Genomic DNA, 8,401 nt, shown 5'->3' on the forward strand with positions numbered 1-8,401 from the left:
TGAGAGATCAAGAACCCGCAAGGTACAATGACCGCTGTCGGCCTCTATTAAAAGGTCATTGAGCCTTGTGACCAGAGTTGTCTCAGTACTCCTCTGTGGCCTAAATGTGGACTGGAATGGGTCAAGGCAATCCTGCTCCTCCATGTGTGTCTGAAGCCAGTTAGCTGCTACCTGTTTGATCACCTTGCCCATAAAAAGAATGTTGACAATTAGATGAGAGTTATCAACTTATATGCAGAATACATCATGCGGAAGGCTGGACTGGAGGAATCCCAAGCTGGAATTAAGATTGCCGGAAGAAATATCAACAACCTCCGATATGCAGATGACACCACTCTGATGGCAGAAAGTGAGGAGGAATTAAAGAACCTTGTAATGAGGGTGAAAGAGGAGAGTGCAAAAAACGGTCTGAAACTCAACATCAAAAAAACTAAGATCATGGCCACTGGTCCCATCACCTCCTGGGAAATAGAAGGGGAAGATATGGAGGCAGTGACAGATTTTATTTTCCTGGGCTCCATGATCACTGCAGATGGAGACAGCAGCCACGAAATTAAAAGACGCCTGCTTCTTGGGAGGAAAGCGATGACAAATCTTGACAGCATCTTAAAAAGCAGAGACATCACCTTGCCAACAAAAGTACGAATAGTAAAAGCTATGGTTTTTCCTGTCGTGATGTATGGAAGTGAGAGCTGGACCATAAAGAAAGCAGACCGCCGAAGAATTGATGCCTTTGAATTGTGGTGCTGGAGGAGGCTCTTGAGAATCCCCTGGACTGCAAGGAGAACAAACCTATCAATTCTAAAGGAAATCAACCCTGAGTGCTCACTGGAAGGACAGATCCTGAAGATGAGGCTCCAGTACTTTGGCCATCTAACGAGAAGAAAAGACTCCCTGGAAAAGACCCTGATGTTGGGAAAGTGTGATGGCAAGAGGAGAAGGGGACGACCGAGGATGAGATGGCTGGACAGTGTCTGCGAAGCAACCAACATGAATTTGACACAACTCCGGGAGGCAGTAGAAGATAGGAGGGCCTGGCGTGCTCTGGTCCATGGGGTCACGAAGAGTCGGACACGACTAAACAACTAAACAACGACGACGATTAATGATGGGCTGGATGAAAGTTTCTTTTACATAGGAGGGTCCCTTGCTCAGTGAGGAGTTGATAATGTTCATGACCCAATCCACCATAACCCTGTTGGCAGCTTTTATTAGCCAGGCAGGACAAGGGTTGAGCGGAGAGGTGGTAGGTCTACAGCCAACCAGCAGCCTGGACACTTCCTCCAATGTTACAGGGTCAAACTGAAACAAATGGACAGATGGAGAAGGTGCAACAGTGGTGCCCCCTCCCATCAGCTAAGCTGCACAGATGGCCTCAATTTTGGATCTAAAAAAGGCTGCAAATTGATCTCTAGAAAAGTTGAAATGAGGTCATGACTGACCAGAGCTGGTCAGGTTGCAAGTCACCCAGAAGAGTTCCACTTATTGGTGGAACTGATGTTGAAGGCCTTTTTGCTGCCTTTAAAACATTGCCATACCTACTGGTCATATTCTTAATTGCAGCCAAATTTTGTGTTATGGAAAGTGTGAGCACCTCTGCCCCCTCCAAGTGCTGGGGGAGGAAGGAAAATTTCCTCAGACATTGTATTATGCAGATGGGGACGGTGAGGTATAGTTGCTTTTGGTTGTTGTGGGTTTTTCGGTTTTTTTGGCCATGTTCTGAAGGTTGTTCTTCATGACGTTTCGCCAGTCTCTGTGGCCGGTATCTTCAGAGGACTGGAGTAGGAACTCTGTCCATGCTCTGTTGCTGTTTGTTGGATAGTTGAGTATTTATAGCTGTGGGAACAGCTTTTGTCCTTTTCAGGAGATAGGGTGATGATGCTGATCAGTGTGTTTTTGTTGTGGATGTATTGTTTTGATAAGGGGGAGAGATTATCTGTCACTGTGATTGATGGGTGTCTTTAGCTGGTCTTTTTTGTGCAATGATCCCTGGTCTTTGTGGCTGGGTAGAGTTTGTTTTGCAGACTGTATTTTTCAGTGCTCAGAGCCAGGCCTTATTAAGTTTTAGACTTTCCTCTTTTTTGCTGAAGCTCTGCTGGTGTTTGTGGATTTCAATGGCTTCCCTGTGCAATCTACCTGCCAACTTTCATCCCTCAGGGAGGGCCTATACAGACGAGCAACTGCTACCTCATGGAATTTGCCACCCACTCCTGCAGTCACTGCTGAAGCTCTTGCTGCTGTTGGCGTCTCCAGAACCTCTTTGGGATTTGAGGTGGGGTTGGCTGTCTAGTGGGTCTAGTGGTGACCTCCAGAGGCAACTTGGGCCTGGCAGAAGCTGGTACAGCCATGGCCCCTACCTTGGGACAGATGAAACTGCACCAGGACCCTTGTTCAAGGGTTCTCTACATAAGTATAATTGTATACCTCCCTGACAAAGCCTGGCTTGTGATCCTTAGCAACATTGCTGCAAGTTCCTTCTTCCTCCAATCCCCCAGTGTATCTCCCCTGATCCTCCTTCTCTGTTGCCCCCCATCATCTTTCTCCTGACCTCTCTGCCTCTGCCTCTGCTAACTTCTTCCCTGCCTTCTCATGGCTCTTATCACCAGGTTTCTTTTCCCAACGCTAGAGTAGCTGAGTGACTTCAGTATCTGCCTGAGGCCTGGCAGATGTCAGCCTCCTGAACCTTCCAGCGGGTGCAGATGAACAGATGAATGCCAGGGATGCTGGAGGCAACCCACTCACAGAAAACCTGGACAGAATCTTGTTGGTATGGGGTCACATAAATCCCGTTACAATAGCTCCAATGGCTGCTGATGTGTTTCTGACCTGAAGTCGAGCTGTTGGTTCTAAACTACAAAGCCCTTAACGACTTGGGCTCAAGCTGTATCAAGGACCACATCTTCCTTTACTAGCCATCTCAAATATTAAGATCATCAAGAGAGGCCTTTCTCTCAATCCTGCCACCCTTATGTGCATCTGATAGGGACACAGGAGAGAGGGCCTTCTCTGTGGCTGCTCCCAGACTCTGGAACGCCCCTTCGCAGGAGGCCAGACTGGCCCCATCTTTGCTTTCCTTCCACAAGCAGGCCAAGACCTTTCTCTTCAGGCAGAGCCTTTCCCTGAATGAGTGATCGGCTCCCTGAGTGGGATTTTGAATGAATTGTTGTACCTTGCTGCTTTAAATATATTTTGGTGTTGTTTTATGTTTTTTGTACGGTATTTGATTCTTTTTAGTATTTGTATACTCACTGTTGTTAGTGTTAAAATGGTCTTTTAATGGTCTTTTAAGCTGCCCTGGGTCCTTTCAAGGAGAAAGGTGGGGCAAAAATATTTTGAAAGAAAGAAAGAAAGTCTGATTGCTGTAGTTTCTGTATCATTAATTATGCCAGAATAAGTAGCTCACTGCTAAGACACCATCACAGCAAGAGAATTAATGAAAAGGGAAAATATTAGCATAGCAAATATTTACTGGACGGTATTATCTCTCCCTTTCACTTCTAAGCTTAAAAGTGGAAGCTAACAAGTATAATACTGTTGCTACTGCCATCACCTCCGATTAATGGCCCCCATTATTCACAGGAGGGCAGCTGAGGTCACTTCCATGTGCTTTGTGCAAAGAACCCCACTATTCATCCTTTATAGTCTTCCCCTTTGTGGACTGTGGCAAATGGATTAAGGAATGAGTATATGAAACTGTTCCTTTTCTGTGAGATATAGATTTGACCTTCAGGTGTCCTTGGTTTTTATGGCATGATTTTACATGTGCTGCAGTATGTCTCTCTCTCTCTCTCTGTGTGTGTGTGTGTGTGTGTTTTAAACTGGCTTGAAAAACTAAACAGCACTTCTCTCTAGCTTTTCACAATGCTTGGGTAAATGCTTGCTACAATTTCTGGAGCTATTTGCTGAACATCAACTCCACCCCACCCCATAATTAGGTAATCTTTCTTCGCTGACATCAAAATATGTAGGTTCATCCCTAGCAAACTGGAATGATTTGGAAGCAAGATTGCTGCTCACAAATCTGGTCATCTTTTTTTTCTTTTCTTTTTAGCACAGGCACTCTAATCAATAAATGCACGCCTTGCCAAGTCACACAGTGCCAAAGGGAATTCTTGGCTTTTATAATATAAATGTGTTGCATGAAATATTAGTTGGATCCTGCAGGAGGTTCCTCAAAGCTGTGGATTGACTTTGAGTTCTCAGTTGATGGAATGCAGCAATTCACTGGTACCTATTATCTTTTCTCTGACTTAGTTTGGGAGGATATTCAGCAGGAAAATGGAGAAGGTGAGCAGGCCAAGAGCTTTCTCCCCTTGGTCAGTCCAATCAAAATCAGTCAGCTTTAGTCCATAAATAATTACTCTTCCTATTGGCAACACCCTCACACCCAGTGGGGTGTATTGTTTACCCAGTTCAGTTGCATTGTTAATGTATTCTAAATAATAACAATGTCTGTATGTGGAAAATTATCAGTTAGTCAGTATGGAAAGACTAGGCTACAATTACTTCCTCAATCACATTTTATTTTATTTTATTACTGTTTGCAAAAGTTTGGGATGATGCTGGGCATACTGACCGAGAGCCTCAAAAGTACCATTAATAAGCTGTATCTTCCAGGCGTGTGGGGAGGGGAGGGAAGGAGTACAGAAAATGAGAGGGCAAAGGGGGGGGGGCTGAAGAGACCCTCTTCCTTTCATCTGAAATGATACATGCAAACATGGGCTCCATCTTCAGACAGACTCAATGAGGAGAACAGACAAGTTTGTCATTCGTATATCTGTCCAATTAATGCATAAAGCAGAATGGGTGGAGTCCTCCCCCCACCCGGTTCTTCCTTCTGAATAGACATGTATAAGATTACACTGTTAAGATACCAAAAGAGAGAATGTCTTGGGTTTTCTGCCCCAAATTCATTCATTTTCCAAATGTCATTTTAAAAGTGTGCAGTTAGTATGTTGCAAATGGAAAGAATGAAAGGTATCAAGCCCATATATTTAGAAGGCCAGGGAAAATCTTGGAGAGTTTTGTCAAATGTGCTGGTGTTTTTACAGACATGCACAACCCACTGCAAAAGCAATTTCTGCCTGTCTATTCCAATTGATTTGTGCAGCAGTAATATACTGTTATAACTCCTCTGCGATATATTTAGTTAAAACTCAGGGGAGAGAGCCTCTAGAGTGGTAGCAACATTAACTACTCAGGCTTTTTAATCCCCTCTTTTAAAAAGATCCATCACTAAATTCCGGCATATCTTACATCAACGGAAAAATTGGTGATTTTGAATTCCAAGGATTTTTTTTTAAAGGAAGAGGCTGACTCTGGTTGCATGCAGATATCAGCCTAACTATAAACATCTTCATTAATGTATGAAGCAGGGTTAAAACAGGACACAGTATTTTTTTTGTAAGGTGTGTGATGGGGCTCAGTATTTTTGAGGTGGCAGTGTTTGCTTTCTTAGACATGGCGGAGATGGGCTTGCCTCATCAGGAACTGCTCTGTCCTCCTGTCACAATTGTTTTCCAAACTGTCTGAACAGTCTGACTGCCTTTCCAGGAGGTTGATCTGTATTCCTGCATTGAGCAGAGGGTTGGACTTGATGGCCTTATAGGCCCTTCCAACTTCATTATTGTATGATTCTATGAAATCAGCAATTTTTTTTACAAATATCGCGATCTGTTTTTTAATTCATCCCCATTCTGTTCATATAACGAAGAACCAAAAGTACAGATGATAGTACTTGATCATTTAGGGTAAAATAGATGGGAAAAGATGTGCAGGAAGGATAAGAAATTCTTGGCTAAAAGCCTGAGAGACTGCTTTAGATGCAGCACATCACCGTTTAGATCTGCCACATCCAGAGTCAAAATGGAGACACTGGCATCTATTGGAACAGGAAAGACAGGAAGAATATGTAGTGTTTAAACATCCACACTGAAGCCTTGAAACCTGAGCAAACTTCGTTCTTTTGTGTTTTGACTGAAGCTATGTCAGATGCAGCTCTCACAATAGGCCTTGGCAGATACTTGCCTGTACACGTGAAAGTCATACTTGGGGCTGAGGAAGCACCCCCAACATCCCCCAGGTCCTGGACTCTGCTAATTTTATCCCCATGTTCCTCAGGATAGTCTGCAGACCATCTGCAGACCATAGCAGTTTCTGTTATGCTTGAATACAGTTAAATGCTTCAGCACAGTTGACAACACCGACTTATCTTCAGAAGCGTCTGCATGCATTGGGAGACCTATACATTTGCAGCTTCCCCCTACACTGTTTTGACCCCCAGACGTGTAGGCTTTCCTTCAGCTGAGAAACATTGCTGCTCTGAAGGAAACGGTGTACATGGGAGAAGCATACAGAAGGATATACAGAAAGATTAGAGATGGAAGTGCTGGGATTAGCATGGAAGCAGGCCTGCAGCTGCAGGCCCATATATTACTTATGTGGTGAAACTTGTAGCATGACTGACATTTCTCCTATCAGCCTCCTCTCCATCCAATTCCATGCTTTACTTTAGATAATTTACATTTATTTCAGACAGAGTTAAACGAAAACGAAGCAACAGATGCACACACTCAATCAAATTGCTCATCAACTGTGAGGAGAAAAGAAGCAGGCTCAGTTTGGAATGTTGAAGCTTCTCTGTGCAGAGGGGAACAAAATGGAGCTTGCTTCTACTGCCCTCCTTTGCTCAGAAATAAGCACCACATTGCTTTAGGAAGGTATGATACATTTTAAAGAAAAACCTGCTGTAAAGTGAGTCTCTGCAACCATGTATATGCTCACTTGACCACCTGCCTATCACACGTGCTTAAAAATAAAGGAGGGAAAAAGCAGTTGGTCCCATCACGCTCAGGTGCTGATACTGGACATGACTGCTAGTGCCCCATCACCTGTGATTTCTGAATGATTGCTTGATTTGCTCTGGGACTGCAAAGCCTTGTATGTTGGCTGCAACACCCAGTCCTTGGACTTCATTGTATTCAGCATTTTTAGGACCAAAAATGTGGCTGCATACTATATACAAGGCTGCCAATTCAGTTCTGGAAGGGCATCAGTTCTGGAAACTAGCCATCCTAATAAGATACTAAATTCAAGCTGTTATTTGTAATTTATGTTTGAAAGTATAAATTTCATGATTCATTTCTTCTTTATAAACAGAGTCCCAGCTAGTTCTCTCATCACATCTCACAGACTGCAGTAGCTAAAGACAGTTTCAGACGGTTTACATACCATCTTTTGCAAGCAAAGAGCCTAGAATAGAAATCCCGTGGTATGCAAGGCATGAAAGCACTCTGGATCTCATATCCACTGTGAAAACTGGATAAAAAGAGCTCCTGTCACTTGAAAGGTGGTAAGAATGAGTAGAATTTCTCGTAGCTTCTCCAGTATTTTTTATTAAAAATTATATTGCATTATTAATGGCAGAAGACAGGGGCCTCTTTGGGGAAAGAGCAGACTGTACGATTGCTTGCTTTCAAGTCCTCACAGGTGTATCTTTCTTGCCATTTCTATTGACAAAATCCAAATTCAGCTGCAGTTGAAGGTGTCAAATGTCTGTTGCCAGTTAAGCCTCTCTCTAATCAGTCACAAAAGAAGCAGTCATCCAAATAAGTGGGATGCATTGTGGCTCTCTTGGCACTGCATCTGTGTGCACTTTGTGGTGTAGTGGTTAAACTGCAGTGCTGCAGCCCAAACTCTGCTCATGGCTTGGGTTCAATCCCAGGAACTAGACTGAGGTTCACTCAGCCTTCCATCTTTCCAAGGTTGTTAAACTGAATACCCAGTTTGGTTGGGGGAAAATGTGTAGTTTACATAATTAACTTGTAATTTACCCAGGGAGAGCTTTAATCACTGTGGGGCAGTATATAAGCAGCAGCCTTGGGTTTTTGCTTTAGTAGCGGGCCATCTGAAAGCAACTGCCCAGTAGCCCTGTCATCAGCCTTGTGTATCACACTGAGCTTCCCTTTCTCCTCTTCTTTCAAACAGTTATTTTAATTTATTGTTATATGGATTTTCAACTTTGTTCTAAAATTAAAGTTGAAATTTGGTGTCAGTTCCTCCCACAAAAGCAGAACTTTCTTTAAGTGATCAAATCCCATCTGTATAATGACATTCAAAAAGCTTTTCATGCCAGTAGTAAATAATGTTTAAAATAACACGCTAGCCTGGGAAATGGTTTACAGTGCACCCACTAAATGTATCACCCTACCTAAAAATACTTTTGTCATGATGCCTCATTGCTTCTCCTTGTCTGCATCTCCTTCCAGTTCTACGTATATGGAAATGGATAGCAGTCAATGAATTAAAAGCTTTTGGCATGTCCTAACATGGTTCAGATGGGAACAAAATGAGCTGAAAACCCTATCTAAATTTAGGTGAAATAAACACTTTGGATAGCTAA

Source organism: Pogona vitticeps, chromosome 4 (assembly GCF_051106095.1).
Source record: "Pogona vitticeps strain Pit_001003342236 chromosome 4, PviZW2.1, whole genome shotgun sequence".
Lineage (NCBI taxonomy): Eukaryota > Metazoa > Chordata > Lepidosauria > Squamata > Agamidae > Pogona > Pogona vitticeps.